Raw genomic sequence first — 25,976 nt, forward strand, 5'->3', positions numbered from 1 at the left:
ACCAAGATTTTTCATGGAGCAGACATAAAGTCAGTAATAAATAAATAGTTCTGTGAATAATAGAAAAGTTGTAAAATCATCATTTTAATCACTGTAGTTTATATATAAGAAATCATACAATAATGGTAAATGATAATAATATTTATAATCTCCTAAACTCTTACTTGCCCTATACTGACCAATTTTGTTTCATGATAGTAAAACTGTGTATAAATAAAATTGATATAAATAAATAATCATGAGCATGTTTTCCTAAAGAAATACTTTGTAAAACTAAGAATAATTTTGTGACGTAAAGGATTGGTTCATAGTTATGTAGATTTGGATAATCAACATTTGGGGTTTTTAGAAATTAATTATATATCAGTTCCTATTGATATACAATCACTTAAAGCTGGCAATTATATTTGAAGTTACCTTGTCTAACTCCTTTTATTTTTCTGGAGGATAAATCTGAAACACTGGAAAGTGAAGAGACCTGCCAAAAGCTCACAGCTCTTTATTAACACATCCTGAGCCTGAGCTCATGCTTCTGATGCCAAGACTAGTGCAAAAGACATTGTGACTCTAGCCCTCCAAGCTCTCAGCATGAGCAGTCATTTCCAAAGTGTTCTGGATTCATCAACATTTATAATTGTTCTCCCTAGAAATCATCTTCTGAGTTCTTGGTCCTCCATTATTTGTGACAGTGTAAGACATTCTTATTGGGTACATGTAACTCCAGTGACAGACTCCAAGAATCATAGTAAAGGAGACCTTAGAAATCACTTATTATTACTCTTTATTCCATGCATGACGCCTTCAGAGTGGCCATATAAACCCTGATGAAACACCTCCAAAGACAGAAACTTACTGCTTTATGTCTCATTGTAGGCAGTTTTAAGCATTGGTTAGTCATCTGTTTAAAACCATAATATTCTGTTTCAAATTTGAAGATATTTGAGGCAGCCATTTTTCTTCTTACCTGTTCTCTTTTTCAGGTAAACATAAAACATTAAGCCATGCACTGACACATTATTGTGTCTACTAAAGATCTTTATCTCAAACTTGAATAGGTCATTCACTCATGAGAACTTAAAAATGCATAGCATCAGGGAATAGAAAAATAAATTTATAAATAGTTCTATCATAATGAACTCATAGTCCAGTTGAGGGAAAAGTTAGGTAACTAAATATATGCAAAACTCTTATTTAACCACAATATAAGTTATGCAATGCAACTTAGGAACATAAATGATTGAAAGAATGTGCCTAGAAAATGGGGAGAGGTAGAATTTCCAAGGTGCATGGACATTGCTGTACTTGTGGAATTAACTCTAGGACCAGAAACAGAAGTGACAATAAAGATCACTTCCAATTTGCTGATTTTAGAGATGGAGACATTGAATCTTAGAGAAGTGACTTCTCCAATATTCTGTAGCTTTGATGAGAAACTGGGGCTTTTAACATGCTCATAAAGACCCAAAGGGAATGCAGTGAGCAACGAGGTGTGGAAGGGCATTTTAGATCAAGGAACAGCCACTGTGAGACTTGGAGATAAGACACTTCAGGAGTTGTCAGAGTTGCAGTAAGCAATTCAACGTGGTGAGGCCATTGTAGCACCAGGGAGGAACAAAACAGAGAAAAATCACTATTAGTAAAAATAAAATTTAAAAATCTCCAATGCTTTTTTGTTGTTGTTATCCAGTTCCAATCTTTCTCAACCTCCACCATCAGAGAGTTCTTTCCTCTGATAAACCTCTTTCATTTGTTATCATCAATTAGAATTATAGAAAAGAAATGGATATAATTGTTCATTATTCATTGTTCTAGCTCAAACAAATGGCTCTTCAAATTCACATTACCACTTTCCTAATTTACATGTAAAGAATTAGGGGAGTAGATTTCTAGTTACCATTTTTGTTTGTTTGTTTGGTTGTTTTTTAACAACTTTATTGGAGTATAATTGCTTTACAATGGTGTGTTAGTTTCTGCTTTATAACAAAGTGAATCAGTTATACATTACATATGTTCCCATATCTCTTCCCTCTTGCATCTCCCTCCCTCCCACCCTCCCTATCCCACCCCTCTAGGTGGTCACAAAGCACAGAGCTGATCTCCCTGTGCTATGTGGTTGCTTCCCACTGGCTATCTATTTTACATTTAGTAGTGTATATATGTCCATGCCACTCTCTCACTTTGTCACATCTTACCCTTCCTCCTCCCCATATCCTCAAGTCCATTCTCTATTAGGTCTGTGTCTTTATTCCCATCTTGCCACTAGAGTTTGAGAAGGATAGGTGTTAGCTCTTCTCTAAATGTTTGATAGAATTCACCTGTGAAGCTATCTGGTCCTGGGTTTTTGTTTGTTGGAATATTTTAAATCACAGTTTCAATTTTAGTGCTTGTGATTGGTCTGTTCATATTTTCTCTTTCTTCCTGGTTCAGTCTCAGAAGGTTGTGCATTTCTAAGAATTTGTCCATTTCTTCCAGGTTGTCCATTTTATTGGCATATAGTTGCTTGTAGTAATCTCTCATGATCCTTTGTATTTCTGCAGTGTCAGTTGTTACTTCTCCTTTTTTCATTTCTAATTCTATTGATTTGAGTCTTCTCCCTTTTTTTCTTGATAAGTCTGGCTAATGGTTTATCAATTTTGTTTATCTTCTCAAAAAACCAGCTTTTAGTTTGATTGATCTTTGCTATAATTTCCTTCATATCTTTTTCATCTTATGATTTCTTTCCTTCTGTTAACTTTGGGGACTTTTGTTCTTCTTTCTCTAATTGCCTTAGGTGTAAGTTTACGTTGTTTATTTGAGATGTTTCTTGTTTCTTAAGCTAGGATTGTATTCCTCTAAACTTCCCTCTTAGAACTGCTTTTGCTGCATCAGATAGGTTTTGGGACGTCGTGTTCTCATTATCATTTGTTTCTATGTATTTTTTGATTTCCTCTTTGATTTCTTCAGTGATCTCTTGGTTATTAAGTAGTGTATTGTTTAGCCTCCATGTGTTTGTATTTCTTACAGATTTTTCCGTGTAATTGATATCTAGTCTCATAGCGTTGTGGTTGGAAAAATACTTCATACGATTTCAATTTTCTTAAATTTACCAAGGCTTGGTTTGTGACTGAAGAGATGATCTATCCTGGAGAATGTTCCATGAGCGCTTGAGAAGAAAGTGTATTCTGTTATTTTTGGATGGAGTGTCCTATATATATCAGTTAAGTCCATCTTGTTTAATGTATCATTTAAAGCTTGTGTTTCCTTATTTATTTTGATTTTGGATCATCTGTCCATTGGTGAAAGTGGGGTGTTAAAGTCCCCTACTATGATTGTGTTACTATCAGTTTCCCCATTTATGGCTTTAGTATTTGCCTTATGTATTGAGGTGCTCCTATGTTGGGTGCATAAATATTTACAATTGTTATACCTTCTTCTTGGATTGAGCCCTTGATCATTATGTAGTTTCTTTTTTTGTCTCTTGTAATAACCTTTATTTTAAAATCTTTTTTTTCTGTTATGAGAATTGCTACTTCAACTTTCTTTTGATTTCCATTTGCATGGAATATCTTTTCATATCCCCTCACTTTCTATCTGTATGTGTCTCTAGGTCTGAAATGGGTCTCTTGTAGACAGCCTATATACAGGTCTTGCTTTTGTATCCATTCACCCTGTCTATGTCTTTTGGTTGGAGCATTTAATCCATTTACATTTAAGGTAATTATCAGTGTGTATGTTCCTATTACCAGTTTCTTAATTGTTTTGGGTTTGTTATTGTAGGTCTTTTCCTTCTCTTGTGTTTCCTGCCTAGAGAACTTCCTGTAGCATTTGTAGTAAAGCTGGCTTGGTGGTGCTGAATTCTCTTAGCTTTTGCTTGTCTGCAAAGGTTAATTTCTCTGTCAAATCTGAATGAAATCCTTGCTGGGTAGATTAATCTTGGTTGTAGCTTTTTCCCTTTCATCACTTTAAATATGTCCTGCCACTCCCTTCTGGCTTGCAGAGTTTCTGCTAAAAGATTAGCCTTTAACCTTATGGGGATTCCCTTGTATGTTATTTGCTGTTTTTCCCTTGCTGCTTTTAATATTTTGTCTTTGCATTTAATTTTTGATAGTTTGATTAATATGTGTCTTGACGTGTTTCTCCTTGGATTTATCCTGTATGGGAGTCTCTGCATTTCCTGGACTTGATTAACTATTTCCTTTCCCATATTAGGGAAGTTTTCAACTATAATCTCTTCAAATATTTTCTCAGTCCCTTTCTTTTTCTCTTCTTGTTCTGGTACCCCTATAATTTGAATGTTGGTGCATTGAATGTTATCCCAGAGGTCTCTGAGACTGTCCTCAATTCTTTTCATTCTTTTTTCTTTATTCTGCTCTGCAGTAGTTATTTCCACTATTTTATTTTCCAGGTCACTTTCCCGTTCTTCTGCCTCAGTTATTCTGCTATTGATTCCTTCTAGAGGATATTTAATTTCATTTATTGTGTTCATCATTGTTTGTTTGCTTTTTAGTTCTTCTATGTTCTTGGTAAATGTTCTTTGTATTTTCTCCACTTTATTTCCAAGATTTTGGATCACCTTTACTATCATTACTCTGAATTCTTTTTCAGGTGGACTGCTTATTTCCTGTTCATTTCTTTGGTCTGGTGGGTTTTTACCTTGCTCCTTCATCTGCTGTGTGTTTCTCTGTCTTCTCATTTTGCTTAACTTACTGTGTTTGGGGTCTCCTTTTGGCAGGCTGCAGGTTCGTAGTTCCCGTTGTTTTTGGTGTCTGCCCCCAGTGGCTAAAGTTGGTTCTGTGGGTTGTGTAGGCTTCCTGGTGGAGGGAACTAGGGCCTGTGTTCTGGTGGATGAAGCTGGATCTTGTCTTTCTGGTGGGCAGGTCCATGTCTGGTGGTGTGTTTTGGGGTGTCTGTGAACTTATTATGATTTTAGGCAGCCTCTCTGCTACTGGGTGGGATTGTGTTCCTATCTTGCTAGTTGTTTGGAATAGGGTGTCCAGCACTGTAGCTTGCTGGTCATTAAGTGGAGCTGGGTCTTGGCATTGAGATGGAGATCTCTGAGAGTTTTTCACTATTTGATATTATGTGGAGCTGTGAGGTCTCTGGTGGACCAATGTCCTCAACTTGGCTCTCCCATCTCAGAGGCACAGGCCTGACACCCGGCCATAGCACCAAGACCCTGTCTTCCACACAGCTCAGAATAAAAGGGAGAAAAAAGAAAGAAAGAAAAAATAATAATTGAAGTATAAAAAATAAAATTAATTATTAAAAATAAAAAAAAAATAAAAATAATAAAAAAAAAGAAAGAAGAGAGCAACCAAAACAAAAAACAAATCCACCAATGATAACAGGTGTTAAAAACTCTACTAAAATAACCACAACAAGAACAACAACAAAAACGGACAGACAGAACCCTAGGACAAATGGTAAAAGCAAAACTATACAGACAAAATCACACACAGAAACATACACATACACAGTCACAAAAAGAGAAAAAGGAAAAATTTGTATATATCATTGCTCCCAAATTCCACCACTTCAATTTAAGGATGATTCGTTGTCTATTCAGGTATTCCACAGGGGCAGGGTACATCAAGTTGATGGTGGAGATTTAATCCGCTGATCCTGAGGCTGCTGGGAGAGATTTTCCTTTCTCTTCTTTGTTTTCACAGCTCCTGGGGTTCAGCTTTGGATTTGACCCCACCTCTGCATGTAGGCCACCTGAGGGCATTTGTTCATCTCTCAGACAGGATGGAGTTAAAGGAGCAGCTGATTCAGGTTCTCTGGCTCACTCAGGCCGGGGGGTGGGAGGGGTACAGAATGTGGTGCAAGCCTGTGGTGGCAGAGGCCGGCGTGATGTTGCACCAGCCTGAGGCACACCGTGTGTTCTCCCTGGGAAATTGTGCCTGGATCACGGGACCCTGGCAGTGGCAGACTCCACAGACTCCCAGGAGAGGAGATGTGGATAGTGACCTGTGCTTGCACACAGGTTCTTGGTGGCTGCAGCAGCAGCCTTAACATCTCATGCCCGTCTCTGGTGTCCACGCTGATAGCTGCAGCTCGCGCCCATCTCTGGAGCTTGTTTAGGTGGTGCTCTGAATATCCTCTCCTTGTGCACAGCGAAACAAAGAAGTCAGAAAAAGTCTCTTGCCTCTTCAGCAGTTCCAGACTTTTTCCCAGACTCCCTCCTGGCTAGCTGTGGCGCACTAGCCCCCTTCAGGCTGTGTTCACACAGCCAACACTAGTCTTCTCCCTGGGATCTGACCTCCGAAATGGAGCTTCAGCTACCAGCCCCCACCCACCCTGGTGGGTGAGCAGAGAAGCCTCTCAGGCTAGTAAGTGCTGGTTGGCACCAATCCTCTGTGCGTGAATCTTTCCACTTTGTCCTCTGCACCCCTGTTACTGTGCTTTCCTCCGTGGCTCCAAAGCTTACCCCCACCAGACGCAACACCCCGTCTCCACCAGTGAAGGGGCCTCCTTGTGTGTGGAAACTTTTCCTCCTTCACAGCTGCCTCCCACTGGTGCAGATCCCGTCCCTATTCTTTTGTCTCTGTTTTTTTCTTTTTTCTTTTGCCCTACCCAGGTACGTGAGGAGTTTCTTGCCTTTTGCGGAGTCTGAGGTCTTCTGCTAGCATTCAGTAGGTGTTCTGTAGGAGTTGTTCCACATGTAGATGTATTTCTGATGTATTTGTGGGGAGGAGGGTGATCTCCACGTTTTACTCTTCTGCCATCTTGAAGGTCTCCTTGGAAAATAGATTTTTAAATTTAATTTATTTATTGGTTAAACCAAGCTCTCACTATGTGCTGCAACTCTTGATCTAGAAGAACTTACAGGTTACACAAGGAGACAGACATGCAAGCAAACACTGAAGAAATCAGCAGAGTTGTAAATGCAGCGATTTGGTTTTATTCCAGGAGGTATAGACACAGAAGTAAGGGGAATCTCTTCAGAGAGTTCACCTTTTGCTTTTGGGTTCTCAGCCTTCCCATTTTTCTGGCATTATGCCCTGCTGGCATTCTCTTTTTCACCATATCCCCACTGTCTCTTAATTGCCCCCATCCCCAATACCACCTCCCTCAGAATCTCAAAATCTGATTTCTAATCTATTCACACTGAGATATAAATGTGGAAGCGTGGACTTCAGTGATGGGCTATATAAAACTCTAGAAGTATAATTTCAGGTATAATCTAGTGGATAAAAAGTACGTTTGTGCAAGGAATATAGTGAGGGGAGGGAGAAGCAGGCATCAGGCCCTTGTCTAGGACCCCAGACAATGTGTAACGCTAGTACTGGAAACACACATCATGTGGCTATTTGTAATTAGGGCAAGCACTAATGGCTGTATAAACCTTTGCTCTGCTCACACTTGCTGATTCAAAACTCCATGTTCCTCTTTCCTGAAGAATGTGAGGAGTGTGTAAAAAGTAGCTTGCATACACTCAAGAATAAATCACATCTGATGTCACCTGTCATTTACTGCTATGTTTTTTCTCCAGTGTTTCAGCTTCCTCTTGCTGTGTAGCTTGGTATCTTATGGATTTTCTATGCTTTCAATGATTTTGGAAGCTGTTGTTGCTTCCTGTAGGTTATCCGCTGGTTGGAGGTTATCCCATTAGGATCTATGAAAGAGATATCACAAATTGCTTTCATCTGTTCAGATGCAATAACCATAATTTGCAAATCAAAACATGGGGACTAACAAAAAAATTTCTTCAAGTAAGTGTTGTATTTATATTCTTACCCTTTTATAACAAATAATTCACATTTACTTATATGTTTACTTTATTAAATACTAATACAGTGATCATTAAAATCATTATTTTAATCAATTACTGTGGTTTGATACTTATATCTTGTTGAAAACTCAGTTTGAACAATAAGCATTTTTTAAGGGGAATGATTCAGTTGATTCTAGTTGTCAATATATTGGAATTTTCAGGGCATTTCTATGATATATGAGGAAAACACTTAAGGATATATGAAAATGGCATAAATAAGAAGCTCCTTTGCCCTCTAATTCTCTACAGGAAGAATGATTTCAATAGATTTATGATCATTTTATTGTTTTGTTTTATGTTAATTTTGAGGTTAATTTATTTTAGGTTAGGAAATGAAACTCTTTTGCATTCCTGCTGGTATGAAACTCTAGTCAGGCAGATGTCTGCTTAATTAAACAACAACAAAACATTTTGAAAAGCTAATCATAGTAGCTTTGCTTCATTTTTGGGTTTTTACACTGGTTCATGTGGTCTTTAATACTTCATAGGTAGCTTTTGATATCCATATACTTCTCAACAACCAGGTTGTGGAATTGGGGAAAGTGGAAAGAGATGGGGTTTGTACGCATAATTTCATGATGTAGAAGTCTAGCAAGACTTACTAGGACAATTATGATCACATTTTGAGCTCTCTTTGTTCTCTGTTGGAATACAGCACTCATTTGCTGCACCACTGACTCCACTATTTCCTACACCTTTTATATTCCCAACCATATCTTCTCTTTCAGGTCCCTTGTCCTTTATACTACAGTGAAATGAAAGTTAAACAGGCTGACTTCTTGGAACATGTCTCAGTACATGTCTCCTTCCTACATTTGAATTTCTTAGGGTTGCTTTTATTACAAATATTTTCCTATACTTCTTAACTAGTGTCTTCAAACCAGTAGATGGAACATAGATACAATTCAGGCAATACTGATATTACATGCAAAATTTTGGGTGTGTACATTTTTAGGCATTTTTCTTGGAGGAGGTTTGTTAATTCTTGATAAATTCTCTAAAAACTACTCATAAAAGGTTACAAATCTCTTTGTTATATTGTCTAGGCTTATTTGTTTAATAATTAATATAACTTGATCAGCTCATTTTTCTTTACACAGAATCTCTAAATGTCCACATTCTGTAACATCTCACAATGAAATTTAAATTCTTTAAGCTGAAGTTCAAAGTCCTCAAAGATATAACTTTTTTTTTATTAGAGTCATATATGAGTATCTATAATTTTTTTTTAAATCTGTTGAGCAATGAGGAAATGATAGTATTTCAACAAATGGAGCTGAATCTATTTGTTAACCATATCCAACTAAATGAAACTAAATGCTTAACTCATATCATATACAAAAATTAACTCAAAATGGAATACAGATCAATGTTTGAGAGCTAAAATTCTACTATTTCTAGAAAGAAACAGGAAAATTATATAGGGGGAAATATTTTAATAGACACTTCAAAGAAGATATGCAGGTGCAAAATATGCACATGAAAAGATGTTCCAAATCATTAGTCACTATATGCAAATTAAAACCACAACTTGATATACTATATTCTCACTAGAATGGTACAAATAAAAAATACTGATGATATTAAGTGTTGGGGAAAATATGGAGCAATTTAGACATTCTTATACTGCTGGTGGGAATGTAACATGGTTTAACTCCTTTGGAAAAGTTTTACAATTTCTTACAAGTTAAACATACACCTTCAGTATGACCCAGTCATTTCATTCCTAGGTACTTGCCCAAGAGAAAAGAAAGCATATAAAATAATATTCATAGTAACTCTATTTATAATATCTCTAAACTGGAAGCAACTCAAATGTTTATCAACAGGTGAATGGATAAAAAAAATCCATACAATGGAATACTACTTGATAATATAAAGTAATGAAACATTGACATATGCAGTGATAAGCTGGATTTGGCTAGAACTGGCTCATGAGATCTGATTGTGTTCATCTATTCCCACCTTTGAGATCAGTGACATCATGTTAGTAGCTTGAAATCAGTCATAAGGGTAAATATTACACCATGTAAATCAGTGAGTGCTACAAATCAGTCCCCTTGCCCACTACCACCAGAGAGCTGATTGTTAAATATTTACCAGCATGTAAATTAATGCATGTAAAAATGTGGATGAAAATAAAAGTCATTATGATGAATGCAAGAAAACAGACCATAAAGAAGCATGATTCTATTTATATGAAATTCTAGGAAATGCAAACTGATCTATAGATCTGGAAAACATATCACCGGTTGTCTAGGGATTGGGGAAGGAATGAATTACAAAGGGCTGTGAGGAAACTTTTGGAGTCAATGTATATGTTCATTGATGGTGATGATGCTTTCACAGGTGTGTACATATATCAAAACTCATCAAATTGTACACTTTATTGTGTGCAATTTATTGAATGTCAACTATATCTCAATAATGATGAAAAAATCCACTGGAGCACCAAATTATCTACTTCTTATTACCAGATTATACTTTATTGACCTCCTCAGCATTTTTTGTTAACTCTCTATTTTCTTCTGGATTTTTGTCTCCCTTTCCTTATTTTTCCTCTATGTCCATATAAAGTCCTCTGTGCAAACTTGCTTCATCACAGAATGGACAGGACACAGGACATCTGACACTAGATACATGAGATAAATATCAGTTTATTAGTCACATACTGTGAAGTATATTAGTCACATGAGTTGTAAAGTCCAGGGAGAAGGATACTGCATGCTGCACAGAGAAACACAGGGGTTGCATTCAGGAACAGAGTGAATAACTATGGGCTGTGGGAGGCAGATTTTGTAGTATCAAGAGAGTGAGATGACCCTTGGTTCCTAAGGAAGGATGTGATTTACTTATTTAAATAACTTTATGAGCTGCAGGAACTGAAACCATGTCCTTAGGGATAAGCAGGAACTATTCCTGATCCTCTTCATTAAGAGGATTGTTTGGTTAGGGAACTTTACCATAGGAGTAGAGTCATGAGAGAACTTATGTTTAGGCCATTCAAGATTCTCCTGGTTTTGGATGTCAATGCAGCACATAATATTGGACCTTAATTTTATTTTATTTTATTTTTTTAATTTAAATTTTTTATTTTTTTCCATTCTTTTTCAAATTATTTTCCCATTTAGGTTATTACATAATATGAGCAGAGTTCCCTGTGCTATACAGTAGGTCTTTGTTGGTTATCTATTTTAAATATAGTAGTGTGTACATGTCAATCCCAAACTCCCAAGAGTTTGGATGGATCTAGAAATTATCATACTAAGTGAAGTAAGTCAGACAGAGAAAGACAAATATGATATGATATCACTTATATGAGGAATCTATAATCTATAATAATTTCTCATATAATCTATATGAGAAAAATAATACAAAAGAACTTATCTACAAAACAGAAACAGACTCACAGACTTAGAGAATGAACTTATGGTTACTGGGGGGAAGAGTGGTGGGGAGGGATAGACTGGGAGTTTGGGATTGACCTGTACACACTATTTTATTATTTTTTAATTTGTATTGGAGTATAGTTGATTTAAAATGTTGTGGACCTTAATTTTAGATGTTACACAACAGTTATGTGTCCCTAACAGTGAATATCATAATCGTCACTAATGTTTATTGACCAGTTTCTATTTGTTAGACATCTGTTCTAAAAGTATTACAAGTATTATGTCTTTTAATTATAAAAAAAGAAAACCTTTGATGTAGAAATCATAAGTGTTTCCATTTTAAACACACAAAAAAACTGAGACATAGAAAGGTTACCCGATTTTCTCAATTCAGTTAGTAAATATTAGAACCAAAATTTGAACCCCAACTTGCCCAATGCCAAAGTCCTTGGAAAACGCATGATGCAGCATAATAGAAAGAAATTATTAGTCAGTGATTTACGTTTCAGTTAAATCCAGCACAGATATATTATGAATAAAATACCAAATATGCTTACATTTTTAAGACAAATTCAAGTGATTTTATACCCAGAGGGAGTTACTTTGGACTCTGATCCTAGATCCTGATCCCATCAAAAAGATGGAAAAAACAGTAAAGGTTTACGAAGACAGGTGGGCACAAACTCAGGGAGGCAAACCACAACCTTAAAACGTGAGTCTATGTTCTTTTACCTAGGATATGTCATGTTTAGAAATACGATATTACAAAAATGCCTAATAAAAATATGAAATTAAGTGAACTAAAGAATCCAGGATATAAATGAGCTAATTTTTATTGTTTGCATGCAACATCATCCAAGATGGAGTCAGGTTTTACCTGGTAGAGATATGAAGTCAATCACTAGACATTGATATTACACAAAAAGTCATAGACATAAAGATAGACAGACAAAACATACACATCAAGAAAGATGACATGGGACATATTTCCATCTCTGGGGGAACTGATGACGTTCCTGGTGATCTTCACAATTTCAATTTAAAATTAGAGACAGAAGTTAAATTGCAGTGGGTTAACGTACAAATGAGAGATGAGGGAGAGGAGAAATTTAAGGCTACTATGTTAAGAAGAGGCTAATATAGTAAAGGTGGAAGAATGACGTTAATTATAAGATCTATACAGGACTTTTAAGTATGGTAGATGTTTAAACATATTTTAGGCAAAGGGAGAAAGAAATCGACACTTCCAAAGAGAAAGTGTAGTTAATAGAAAAAGTGTTTCAATTTTAGTCTACTCTGAACAAGAAAAAAAAAAGGAGTGAAAATTAAAATCTAAAGGACCTTTACACAGAAGAGAAAAGTGTGGCAATGGCCTTAAAGTATTGATAAGATAGCAGAAGATCTGGTGTGGGAGTAAGGTCATGAGTAGAAACAATAAAAACCTGAGAACAGATACTGGAAGCTTAGAGGCTAAGATTTTGGAGATAAAGAAATTCTCAGCAGGGTTTGCTATTATTTCTAGGAGTCCAAAACCATTGTTTTCTTTCTCTGCCTACGTTAAAACTTATATAAATCACTTTCTGTCATTTCTGTAATACACAGTTGCCTCCTGGCATACTACACCAGAGAACCTTTGGACTGGCATTGTCTTCTAATTATAACATACCTGGGACTAAATATGAAAATATGGATCTGGATTAAAATGAGAGTATGACTTGATGGATATTACAAAATAAAATCCATTATTTTTTCAGGCTTTATTCTTATGTCTTAAATTCCAATGTCTTTTACTGATTTTGAAATTGAGTGCTAGGCACTGTGCTAAATACAGAAACTTTAAGTCAGAGTGAGAACAATAATAACCCCTGTTCTTATGGACTAAATTTATTTTCCAAATGCATCACACTTTGAAATTGGGTTCAGAAACAGGAAGGCCTAGAGCAATGCAACTCAAAATGTGGTCCATGAACCTACATCAGTTCAGGAACTGTTTGATACCTGTTGGCAATGAGTAGTAAAATTGAGAGTGAGCATGTAAAAATGCTTGGATCAATTTATAAAATTAAATTTATGTCTGTGGAATATAATAATTAAAAATGAGGAACTCAATTGCATTTTATATATCATTCTTGTGTTTGTATTTCATTTTCCTACACGTTATTTTTATTTTTATTTTCTAAAAGTAGCACTTATAACACTTGAGAGAACAAATAAGGCAGGTCTTCACAGGTAAGGTAGTTTAAGAAGAACTACCTTCTCAAAACTCTCAGGCAGATTTTTGGTAAGAAATGCTTTGCACTTCAGGTTTGCAGGGCTTGTATTCTTGCTACCACTTCCATACTTCACATAATAAAAGTCCTCACCATAATGCCATGGATTCTGTATTCACACATCAAGGCCATTGACTTATGTAGAAGCCTGTGAGTAATAACACCAATATAAAATGAAATTTTAGAGGGCAATTTTTTTAAACTCCAAAAAATATTCCATTTTTGTAGTTAATTTCACTATCAATTCAAAAATAAATTTACTGTTAACTCCTAAGTTAAATTACTTAGATATATATTATTGACTTTCAGGCTTAATTTTGAATATGTTACGTTAGCTGTGGTTATGGTAGATGAGTCTATTAAACACCTCCTTTATAAGGCATATGAGTGCAAGTAAAGTGATTCCAAAAAGTGTAATTAAACACTGGTAAGTATAAATGTATTTGAATTGGATTACTCTGAAGAAATTATCATGCAAAGAATTTTTAATATTGATTCTTATTTCTTTGAATGCACTGCTGTCACTGTTCGAATGAGTAATACTACCTTATAATTTTTGAAATTTTATGGGATAATTTAGCCAAAAAGCCAGGTTTCAATTCTCTCATACAGATAATGCACTCAGACAATGAAAGTATAAGTGATTTAACTTCAGGCAAAATGTTATATGAAAACACAATAAAGCTAACACTTGATGCTGAAATGAAAAGCAGGCACAGGACACAACAATAAAAACAATGCCTGGTTGGAATTGTGGCCGATATGATGAAGTAGGAAGACCCTGACATCACCTCATCCCATGGGCATACCAAAATTACAGCTATTTACAGAGCAACTATTGATGAGAAAGACCCAAATACAGCAGAAAAGATCTTCTACAACTAAAGATATAAAGAAGGCACCATGATGAGATGAGTATGAGGGGCAGAAATGTAGTATAGACATCCCCAAGTGGGCAACCCACAAACAAGAAGATAAGTACAATTGCAGAGGTTTTTCTCAAGAAGCAAGGGGTCTGAGCTCTACATTGGCCTGCCCAGCCCAGGGGTCCTGCACTAGGAAGATGAGCTCCTAGAATATTTGGCTTTGAAGGCCAGTGGTGCTTATTTTCAAGAGAGGCAGAAGGCTGTAAGAAATAGAATGCCACTATTAAAGGGTAAACACAAAACCTCACACACTCCAGAACCCAGGATTGAGACAATAATTTGAAAGGAGCCTGGGTCAGACCCACCTGCTGATCTTGGAGAGCCTTCTGGGGACAGAGAGACTGGCAGCAGCCATCTTGGGAGCTTATTCTGCCATAAGGACAGATGTGCTGGGAAGCACCACTTTGGAATGCTCCCTCTAGCTTATTAGCACTGGGCCTGAGACCCACACATCAACCTGTCAACACTAGTACTCTGATATTGCAGAAGAAGCAACAAGCCAGTCAGGGACACAGCCTCACCCAATAGCAGGCTGGCTGCCTTAAGACACCCTAAGCCCACAGTCATCCTGGAACATGGCCCTGTCCATTAGAGGACCCAGGATACCGCCCTACACATCAGTGTTCTGGCACTAGCTCAAGGACCTGCAGAGCCCTACAGCTGGGTACCCCAGGACCCTCTTCATTCACCATAGAGCTGGCAGTAACTCTGGGACCAACCTCACCCATCAGTGGGCAGGCACCATACTCAGGGCACCCTGGGTCCTGGGCCTGCACATCAGTGGGCCAACACACCAACACTAGAACAGCCAGGGCCCTTCTGCAAGAGACATTGGGACCAGGCTTCATGCACCAGTGAGCCAGCACTATCCCCAGGAACCCCTGGGCCTTGGCCACACACACCAGTGGACCAACACCAGCTCCAGACACTTGAGCCATGCAACCAGAGAACCTAGGACTTGGTTGGTTCCTAGCTGGCACTAGCTCCAGGGACTAGCCTCACCCACCATGGGTGGGCATCAACCACAGGATGCCCTGAACCTTGGGCTTGCCCACCATCAGGCCTATATTAGCTCTTGGAAAATTTGGGGATCCTCAACTGGCCACTCTGGGATCCAGCCTTATCCAACAGAGGGCTGACACAAGATTCAGAATACCCCAGGCCCTGCAGCCACTGAATCAGGAAACTGTCTTGCCCACCAGTGGGCTGACATGAGTCCCAGGACCCACAGGACCCTGAAGCCAGAGACCCAGGGACCTGGATCCTCCCACCAGTGGGCTAGCATTAAATGGAGTCCCCTGTGTACCCTGGACCCATCTACCAGCAACCCAACAGAAGCTCTGAGACATTTTGGCCCTCTCAGCCAGGTGTGTTGAGATCCAGCCCCACTCACCAGCAGGCTGACATGAGAAGTAGTCAATAGTAAATTAGAAGACACAAAGGAATGGATCAGGAGCTGGAAGACAGAGTAGAAGAAATCACTGAAGCTGGACAGAAAGAAGAATAAAAAGAAATGAGGACTGTTAAAGAGACCTTTGGGAGAACATCAAGTGTACTAACATTTACATTATAGGGGTCCCAGAAGGAGGAGAGAGAGAGAGAAAGGAACAGAGAACATATTTTAAGACATATAAGCTGAAAATTTCCCTATTCTGGGAGAGGAAACAGACACCCAGCTCTAGGAATAGCAGAGATTCCCAAACAGAATCAACTCAAAGAGAACCACACCAAAGCACCTGGTAATTAAAATGACAAAAATTAAAGGTAAAGAGGGAACAAAACAGCAAGGGGAAAACAACAAGTTAAAAACTAGGAAACTACCAAAAGCCTATCTGCTGACTTTTCAGCAGAAACTCTGCAAGGCATAAGTGAGTGGACTATTTAAAGTGATAAAAGGAAAGGAGCAAACTTACAATCAAGAATAGTCTACCTGGAAACAGTATCATTCAGATTTGAAGGAGAGATCAAAAATTTTAGAGACAGGCAAAAGCTAAAAGAGTTTAGCACCAGTCCACCAGCTGTGTAAGAAATGTTAAAGGGGTTCCTCTAAACACAAAAGAAAAGTCCACAACTGGAAATATAAAAATTAAAAAGGAAAATCTCATTGGTAAAACCAATTATACAGTGAAAGTAGTCTGCATGTAAACTTCATGGTAACCACAAACCAAAAATCTATAATAGATAAACACACAAAAAGGGGAAGGAATCCAAACATGACACTAAAGATAGTCAGCAACCACAAGGGAAGAGAGCAAAAGAAGAAGAAACAAAACAGAACCACAAAAAAATCAGGGAAAGAATTTAAAAATGACAATAAGTACATACCTGTCAAAAATTACTATAAATGTAGATGAACTAAATGCTTTAATCAAAGAGAGTGGCTGAATAAATTTTTTAAAAAGACCCATATATATGTTGTCTACAAGAGAGTCACTTGAGATCTAAAGACACACAGTAACTGAAAATGCGGGGATGAAAAAGTTATTTCATGCAAATGGAAATAAAAGTACATTTGGAGTATCTATACTTAGATAGACTTTAAAACAAAGACTTTAACAAGAGACAAGGACATTACATAATGATGTAGGGATCAGTCCAAGAAGAATATAACAATTGAAAATATATATGTACCCAACATAGGAGAACCTAAAGGCATAAAGCAAATATTCACAGATAAAAATAAAGACATTGACAATAACACAATAATACTAGGGAATCTGAACACCCCACTTGTATCTAAGGGCAGATCATCTATACAGAAATCAATAAGGAAACAGTGGCTTTAAAAATCGCATTACAAAAGATGGACTTAATAAATATATAAAGAACAGCCCATCCCAAAGCAGAGAGAATACACATTCTTTTCAAGTGAACAAGGAACATATTCCAGGATAGATCACATGCAAGGCCACAAAACAAGTCTCAGTAAATTTAAGAAAACTGAAATAATATCAAGTATCTTTTCTGACCACAATGCTATGAGTCTAGAAATCAAACACACACACACACAAAAAGACTGCAGAAAACCATAAATATGTGGAAGCAGTATACTACTAAACAACCAAATGGTCAATTAAGAAATCAAAGAGAGAATCAAAAAATACCTGGAGACAAATGAAAACACAGTGATCCAAAATCAATATGATGGCTCTTCCTCAGCACTGCCTACAGAGATGGCAACCATCACCTACTCAGCCTCATGGCTGCCCTCAGAACCCTTGTGTAGCCCAAGATCATCAGAAAGAGGACCAAGAAGTTTATCCAGCACCAGTCAGACCAACATGTCAAAATTAAGTGTAACTGGTAGAAACCCAGAGGCAGTGAAAACAGGGTGTGCAGGAGATTCAAGGGTCAGATCTTGATGCTCCACATCTGTTATGGGAGCAACAAGAAAATAAAGCACTTGTGCTTCTGGAAGTTCCTGGTCCACAATGTCAACAAGCTTGAAGTGCTGCTAAGGTGCAAAAAATCTTACTGTGCTGAGATCGTTCACAGTGTCTCCTCCAAGAACTGCAAAACCACTGTGGAAAGAGCAGCCCAGCTGGCCATCAGAGTCACCAATCCCAATGCCAGCCTGCATAACAAAGAAAATGAATAGATAGCTCATGTGCACATTGTGTTTGTGTTAATAAACCATAAAACTCAGAAAAAAATCCATGGGATGAGCAAGAGTGATTCTAAGAAGGAAGTTATAGCTATTCAGACTTACCTCAAGAAACAAGAACAATTTCAAATAAACAATTTAAAGTTACACCTAAAAGAACTGGAAAAAGAAGAATCAACAAAACCCAAAGTTAGTGGCAAGAAAGAAAGAATGAAATCAGAGCAGAAATATACAAAATAGAGACTAAAAAGAAAAAAGAAAAGATCAATGCAACGAAAAGCTAATCCTTTGAAAAGATAATCAAAAATAGTAAATCTCTTAGCCAGAATCATGAAGGAAAAAAGAGAGAGGACCCAAATCAAAAAAAGTGAAAAGGGAGAAGTTACAGCTGACACCACACAGATATACAAAGGATTACAAGAGATTACTACAAACAATTATATGCCAATTAAATGGACAACTTAGAAGAAATGGACAAATTCCTAGAAATTTACAAAATCCCAAGACTGAAATAGGAAGAAATAGAAAATATGAAGAGACCGATTATCAGTAATGAAATTGAATCAGTAATTTAAAAACTTCCAACAAATAAAAGTTGAGGAGGAATGACTTCTACCAAACACTTGAAGAAAAGTTAACACCTATCCTTCTCAAATTGTTCCAAAAAATTTCAGAGGAGGGAATGGTTCCAGACTTATTCTAGAAGACCTGCATCACCCTGACACCAAAACCAGACAAGGTTATCACAGAAAAAGAAAATTGCAGGCCAATATCACTAATGAATATAGATACAAAAATCCTCAACAAAATAGTAGTAAATTGAATTCAGCTATACATTACAAGGATCATACATCATGACCAAGTGGGATTTATCCCAGATATACAAGGATGGTTCAGTTTCCACAAATCAATTAATGTGATACAGCACATTAACAAATTGAAGATTAAAAATCATATGATCATCATAATAGATGCTTTTGACAAAATTCAATATCCACTTGTGATAAAATTCTCCACAAAGCAGGTACAGAGGGAATATACCTCAACATAATAAAGGCCATGTATGACAAGCCCACAGCAAACACCATACTCAACAATTAAAAGATGAAAGCATTTCCTCTAAGATCAGGAATAAGACAAGGATGTCCACTCTCACCACTTTTATTCAAACTAGTATTGGAGATCCTAGCCATGACAATCAGCAAAAAAGAAATAAAAAGAATCCAAGTTGGAAAGGAAGAAATAAAGCTGTCACTGTTTGCTGATGACATGATACTATTAATGGAAAACCCTAAAGACACCACTAAAAAACTACTAGAACTCATCAATAAATTGAGAAAGGACCAGGACACAAAATGAACATATAAAAATCTGTTGCATTTTTGTACACTAATGAGAAAGAGAAATAAGAAAACAATCCCATTTGCAATCACATCAAAAAAGAATAACATACCTAGGAATAAGTCTAAATAAGGAGGTAAAAGACATGTACTCTAAAAACTGTGACACACTGATGAAAGAACTTAAGGACTACACCAATGGAAAGATATACTGTATTCATTTATTTGAAGAATTAACACTGTTAAAATGATCATTCTACCCAAGGCAACCTACAGATTCACTACAGTCTTTATCAAAATACCAATTACATTTTTCACAGAACTAGAATAAATAATTCTAAAATTTATATGGAAACACAAAATACCCTGAGTCACCAAAACAATCTTGAGAAAGATGAACAAAGCTGGAGGTATCAGGTTCCCTGATTCCAAACTCTACTACAGCTACAGTCATCACACAACATTTGTTTAGCACTAGCACAAAAACACACACATAAATGAATGGTTCAAAATAGAGAGCCAAAAAATAAAGCAATGTTTATACGGACAATCAATTCTATGAGAAAGTAGGCAAAAATATCCAATGGGGAAAAGACAGCCTCTTTAATAAATGATGTTGAGAAAACTGGACAGGTACATGCAAAAGAATCAAACTTTACTACTTTCTCACACCATATACAAAAATTAACTAAAAAGTGATTAAAAACTTAAATGTAAGACCCGAACTCATTAATCTCAAAGAAGAAATATAGGCAGTATGCTCTTTGACATCAGTCCTAGTAATATTTTTTTGTATATGTCTCCTTAACCATGGGAACTAAAAGCAAAAATAAACAAATGGGACTGCATCAAACTAAAGAGCTTTTATTCAGCAAAGGAACTATCTATAAAACAAAAAAGTCAACTACAGTATGGGATGAGATATTTGCAAATGATATCTGACATTGTCTTAATGTCCAAATCATACAAAGAACTCATATAACTCAACTTCAAAAACAAGCAACCTGATTAAACAATGGAGAGAGGATATGAATAGATGTTATTCCAAAGAATATATACAGAATGGCCAACAGGGACCTGACAAGAAGTCAACATCACTAATTATCAAGGAAATGCAAATCAAAACCAAAATGAGATAACAGGTGCTATCATCAGAAAAGCTATTATCAAAAAGACAACTGTGTTGGCCAGGATGTTTAGAAAAGAGAACCCTTGTGCACTGTTGGTGGGAATGTAAATTGATGCAGCCACTATGGAAAATAATATGGAGGTTCCTAAGAAAACCTATAAATGGAATGACCACAAGATCCAGCAACTCCACTCCTGGATATTTACCTGAAGAAAACAAAAACTCTAATTCAAATAGATGTATGTACCCCAATGTTCATTGCAACATCACCTACAATAGCCAAGATATGGATGCAACCAAAGTGCAATAGATGAATTGACAAAGAAGACTGTGTATGTATACAATGGAATATTACTCAGCCATAAAAAAGAACAAAATCTTGCCATTTAAAACAACATGGAAGGACCTAGAGGGTATTATGCTAAGTGCATTGTCAGACAGAGAAAGAAAAATAATTTATGGTTTCATTTATATGTAGAATGTTAGAAATAAACCAGCATAACAAACCAAAAGCAGATCACAGATTCAGAGAAAAAATAGATGCTTGCCAGAGGGGAGGGGATGGGAGGAAGAGAGAAATATGTGAGAGATATTAAGAGGTACAAACTTCCAGTTGTAAAATAAATGTCATGGGTATGTAATGTATAGTGTGGGAAATATAATCAATAATTATGTAATATCTTTTCATGGTGACAGATGGTAAATAGGATCACCTTTTGATCATTCTGAAATGAATAGAAATATGGAATCACTATTTCGTGTTCCAGGAACTAACATAGTGTTGTAGGTCAATTGTACTTCAAAAAAAGACAGATAAACTCATAGAAATTAGAGATCAGATTTTTGGTTACCAGAGGCAGCATGTTGGGGGAGGGAGAGTTGGATAAAGGCAGCTGAAAGTTACAAACTTTTAGTTATCAGATAAATAAGTATAGGGATGTAATTCACACTATGATAAATATAATTAACACTATTGTACATTATATATGAAAAGAGAGTAAATCATGAGCTCTCATCACAAGAAGATATTTTTCTCTATTTTAAAAATTTTGTATCTTTAAGAGATGATGAATGTTCACTAAATTTATTGTGGTAATTACTTCACAATGTATGTAATTCAAATCATTATGCTGTACACTGAAACTTACACAGTGCTGTATATCAATTATATATAAATAAACCTGGAAGAAAAAAATCATAAAAAAGAAAGGTACCCAGAAATGCAAATTCTCTGCCACATGACCATATGTTTCAGAGATTGCGTAGAAATCCCAATCATTTTCTTTAAGGCTTTGATCACAAATACAAATTTACTTGGGTAAGATCAGTTAACAGACTAACTAGGTGTCTATAATTTTAGAGATGGAAGATGCTATAGAATTCTCACTTTGCTATCCTCTCTTTACTTCTCTTTCCTCTCCCTTCTGCTGAATTTCTCTCTTCTCATTTCTAACTCCATTTTTCCCCACACCCCCTTTCCTTTCTTCTTTGGTGTTCTAAGATGTGTTCACAATTTAAAATCTGTACATATAAGCCAGTAAGAACATATTTGAAATTGTAAAAGTTCACAAGAAAAATATTTTTGTAGGTGCTTTTCCTAGTAAAGGGGTCAGCATAAGTAATAAAATTTACTTCGGAGCTATATGCCATTTTTTAAACGGAAAAATGATCTTCTTGGTAATGGAAAGTAAAATCTGGAGTAGTTTTCAAGGAAGAAAAATATGGTTCAATGATTAGTAATACATAATAAGTTAACATAATTTAAATGTTTCTTGAGCAATCTGATAGTACAGTTTCAAGAACCAGACTTCAAGTAGGAAGGAAGGTAGGAGAAAATTTCTGCAAGGAGAGGGACTAGGTCACTGTTACATGGCAGCAGTGGATGTCTAGTCCCTATTGTCAGTGACTGACAGTAGTCAGCGCAAAAAATCCTTGTGTTGATCATGGAAAAGGACATTAGGAACACTTCAAAAGGGAAATGTTTCTCTTATAGTATCTCTTGCCTGAAGCATCAAAATTTACATTTGGATTTCATTCCAACTATTTCTAACCTTCTGAAGCTAATATTGGAACATGAAATTTGAACCTAGGACACCAGACCATTACTGAAACTAACTGAATATTTTCCTGACTAGGGAACAAATTATTTTAACCAACTGTGTACAGGACTATAGACTAATTCCATCCTCTCCAATGTGCTAGCTTTCAGTGCTAATTAGCATAATGACCATGAGCTCCTTTTCAGTCTGCAAGATACCTGAGCTTTCCCTTCACCAAAATATACAGTGAATCTAATAACAGTGTATATTTCCTTTGCTTGACACAGCTGTGTAATTTTTAGCTTTGTTGGCATTTGTTTTATTTGGCAGACTTACAGCTAATACTTAATTTGAAAACATTTTTTACTGTCCTCTATTTCCCTTTCTCATCTCTAAACTTTAGCTAAAAGTCCAGTATACAAAAGAATATTTCCTTAGTAGTGTTTTTGGAAATGTCTCCTAAAATCCCACTTTTATTCTCTTCTACCTGTAAAAGCTCTCCTTAATCTTCCTTCGGTCTGACCCTTGAACTAGTCATGCAGTTCTATCTCTTATTCCCATGATAATAAACTTCAATTACTCCTGCTTAAAGGATAAAATTCAAACTCCCAGAGTTTCATTAAAGAGTTGCCAAATCTGGTTCTACAACATGTTTCCAGTCATATTTATTTCTAGTCTTCTGAATTTATGTATTGTTGGTTTCTTTAAAATCTATTATTATTTGAATCCGCCCAACTTAATTACTTCCTTATTTCTTCAAGTTCCATCTTTCGTCTAGAATATGACGTTTGCCTCTTCAAACTCTACTGATGTTTAAGGACCTGATTAAAGTCCTTCTATATCCAAAAAGCCTTTGAGAGCTTGTCTCTAGTTATTGCTCACATCCCCTGAAGTCCTAGTTTTCATTACATATGCCATTTATGTGGTGACTAAGTAAGTACTATCTGATAGTCTCTTTTGACTTGTGATTCTGTATTGTAATTTAGCTTTCCACTGGCTTTTCTCAAATTTGATAGAGACAAAGTACAGGGACAAAGTAGGTGACTAATTCCACTAGGAGACTGTAAGTAAAGAAAAAATATGGGAGACCCCTGTAAGTTAATGATTACTCAAGAAAGCAGCTTTGCTTAACCACAAAACCAAGCAGGCTTGCTTAGCAAAAAACTATGCCACAGAAGAATGAGACGTGCTTCAAAACAATAAAACAATGGTGGCATGAGACCCACATCCTGCCCAGTGAGCTCAGTAAGTTAATGATTCCTAGGACATGCTCCTCTGCTTGCACTAAAAAATATATATATATAAGGAAAAGGTGACATTATACTAAAACCTGAGATGATTTACCATTTTTAGCATATGTTATCACCTTTTTGCTCATTTTCATGGCACCATGACAGTCCTGGCTTGACCATGTAGGGACAAGAAAACTCCTCGGTCCAACATGGAGGAGGAACTGATGATAGAAGTGTGACATTTACTCAAGAATGAGGAAGAAGGTGGTCTTTTCCCCCTCCCCACCAAACTTTATGCATTAACCCCGTATAAAATTTTCCTTTGATTATAAAACTGTAGCCCACTAAGTTCTCAGGGCATGGCACCCTCTCACCCACCCACTTATAAGCCTCACAAGCATCTTATTCTAATAAATCACTTATCTATCACTTTGCCTCTCACTGAATTCTTTCTGTACTGAGACATAAAGAACCAGAGCTCCTCGGAGCCCCCCAAAACGTCACCTAGTGCAGTGGCCCCCAACCCTTTTTGTCACCAGGGACTGGTTTTGTGGAAGACAATTTTTCCATGGACAGACGGGGGAAGGAGGATAGTTCAGACAATAATGCAAGCAATGGGGAGTGATGGGAAGTGGCAGATGAAGCTTCACTTGCTCACCCGCTACTCATCTCCTACTGTGTGGCCCCATTCCTAATGGGCCACAGACCAGTCCCGGTCCACAGTCTGGGGATTGGGGACCCTTGATCTAGCAGCTTCAAATTCATGTCACATGAACTTCTTTTCTTTTATGCATCTGTGAATTTTCCTCAGTAACTAAAGTATTTTCCTCAGTCCAACTGTTGAGTTTAGTAAAGATTGTTGAGCACCTATGATAAAGCAGACATCATTCTAGGCTCAGGGTGTACCACAATCAGGATGTACTGTGTTACAAATTTGGTTATATATAATCTGTGAATTTAAACAGCTTAAAACCACAAATATTTATTTCTCACTGAAGCAACCTGGTTATCATAGGTTGTCTAGGCATCCTATGCACCCCCAGATGCAGGCTTCCAGAGCAAACACTTTCTGGAACATAGCTGCATCTTTGGCATAGAGAAAGAAAGGATTGTAAGTCTCACACTGACTCAATGTTTTCCATATGGAAGTGCTATGCAGCACTTCTGCTCACATTTTTACCAGTAAAACAAGTCACATGTTCAAACCTTATATCAAGGGTGTAAGGAAGTGCAATCCTACCATATGCCCATGAATGGAACTTGAAATATTTAGTACTGTGGGCAGACAGCATGCAATAGAGACATATGTGCCACACACTACTTGAATGTAAGAAAAACACAATTTCACGTGGTAACCAATTACCTATTAACATCTCTTATAAATTTTACACATAGTAGTGAGTACTATTGAAATATACCCTATGTATTCATTTGACTGGCATTTATGTATTCTGTATATTTTCCTACTTCTAATGATTGAATGCTTATTAGATAATACTTGATAATAGTGAAGGATGACTGCATAATAGTCGCAGCTTGTTCCTTCATCATATGCTCAAAATAGTTAAGCTTCAGAGTTAAGCACTAGTCAAAGCTGAATGACAATAAGAAACACTCAATTTAATTATTTCATGGTCTAGTCTCTGGAAAGAAGAACTAGTTAAAGCAGATAAAAATAATTTAGAAGTAGGAATAATCTTATACTTGTTTTTAAAGTTTACTTAAAGATGTGGATTTGTTTTAGAAATATGCTACCTGAAATAGAGCTTGGGGCAATATGTCTGTTATTCAAAATAATGTAAAATACATTAATTGTATTAACCCCTCATAAAATTCATAGTCTTTGGGCGCATCCTCTCACCTGAGTGCTGTTGGAAGAGGAACCTTGCCATCTGCTTTTTATGCCTGTCCATTTTGTTCCATAAAAAGTAATCCTGTAAAATGCATCTGCATTAGAGAGAGAAAAAGGCAACAGAAAACCTCCAATAAAAACAGAACCTGCAGGTGTTGCATTCTCCATATACATATTTGCTCTGTAAATCCAGTCTTACCTTGTAAAGTTAATGAGACTCCTCCAAGCATTTGAAATGACTACAAAGTGGAACTCACATAACTAGAGAAATAAATGGAGGTTAACCTTACTTACCTATTATAATTCCTATGTTAACAGTCTTATAAAAGCTTGGGTTAAGTGAAAAGAAATATTAAACATTCTATTGCATATATTTGGGACTACTGAGAACTGGGCAGTACAGTTAGGTCACCAAATCCAAATGTAAGGTCCTTGT

At 36.6% G+C, this 25,976-nt stretch overlaps 1 pseudogene across 1 annotated transcript; it reads left to right on the top strand.

The window, feature by feature from the left end:
• Window positions 1-17,543: 17,543 nt before the first annotated feature.
• On the top strand, window positions 17,544-18,210 carry LOC309639203 (large ribosomal subunit protein eL32 pseudogene; annotated as a pseudogene). The gene has a single exon. The product of its transcript is annotated as a large ribosomal subunit protein eL32 pseudogene (transcript).
• The last annotated feature ends 7,766 nt before the right edge of the window (window positions 18,211-25,976 follow it).

Source organism: Balaenoptera physalus (assembly GCF_965194825.1).
Source record: "Balaenoptera physalus genome assembly, chromosome: 12".
Lineage (NCBI taxonomy): Eukaryota > Metazoa > Chordata > Mammalia > Artiodactyla > Balaenopteridae > Balaenoptera > Balaenoptera physalus.